Below are 1,317 nucleotides of genomic sequence, written 5' to 3' on the forward strand. Positions count from 1 at the left end.
TTTGATCAATAAATGAATGTCTCTAGTGACATTTTATGCAAAATAGAAAAATACAAAAAATAAAGAAATGAAGAAATCAAGGTCGGGAATGAAGATTTGCGTTAAAAAGACAAAAGAAAAAAATTAAAGGATGGAAGTCGGGAATGGATGTTCGCATGCAAAAAGAAAAAAAAAGAATTGGAGGTAAAGTGAGTGAATAAGAGGTGTAATGAGTAATATACTAATATATATGTGAATTATATAAACAAGGTTATTTTAGGAATTTGAAAGGAGGTCTAATGAGAAAATGCTTGTATTTAAAAGTAAAATGGAGGTGTGAAGAGAATGAGAGGTATACTGAGCAAATTTGAAGATCCCAATAGCCGCACTTTTTACATAACTGTGATTGAAACAATTCAGGCACTAAAATTATATTAATACGATTGTAATTTTAGGAGGTACTAGCTAGGACTTCAACCTCCTACGACTGAAACAACAAAGACAACTACATGTAGAGCCGCCCGGAATTTTGTCACTCAGATCGGTTATAGCTCAAGGGGTAATTGAAGCAAAATCTCAAGGTTTTCTCAAGGTCGTGTGATTGGCTTGATCGGCACAATGTTGGTTATTAAGTCCTTTCGCAATAATGTTTTAGCGGCTGCAAAAAATTTGTTTTTCTTATTTGCTTTGTTGTATACATCTGATTCAATATCTAGTTTCAGCCTTTCGGGTAATAGAAGATCCAACAAAACTGCCCCCTTTGACACTGATATGGTTGTGATTCTTCTCGCCGATATTGATCACTGGTGGCGGGGTGGTGGTCTAAGCTTACTAAAAAAGCTTCATGTTGTGCTTATCCCCACTCCCTAAAAGAACAAAAATAAAACTTGAAGCACCTTTTTCAAATCTTTAATGGCAATTTTTGAGACCCTTATTTCTGTTTCTCATGGAAGTCATGTTGTGCGTTTTGATTTGACTCAGTTCAAGTTAGGGCTGGGCATGGGACGGGATATGACGAGATTGAGCTAATCTCGCGGCCCGTTCCGCACATTTCACACGGGACGGGATCGGGACAAGCCTTGCGTTTTTGAGAATTGATCCCACCAAGTCCCGTCCCGGACGGGATCGGGAAGAGACAGGCCCAATCTCGGCCATCCCGGCTCAATTTTAAAACTGTAAAGTAAAATAAAATCTAATGTCTGGTTCAGTGGTTCTAATGACCTGGTTTCATAGCTCTAACATCTAGCAAAAACTTGCAACCCTATGACCTATATATATATATATATATATATATATATATATATATATATATATATATATATATAGTAGTAGTAAGTA

The sequence above is a fragment of the Fragaria vesca genome, linkage group LG3 (assembly GCF_000184155.1).
Source record: "Fragaria vesca subsp. vesca linkage group LG3, FraVesHawaii_1.0, whole genome shotgun sequence".
Lineage (NCBI taxonomy): Eukaryota > Viridiplantae > Streptophyta > Magnoliopsida > Rosales > Rosaceae > Fragaria > Fragaria vesca.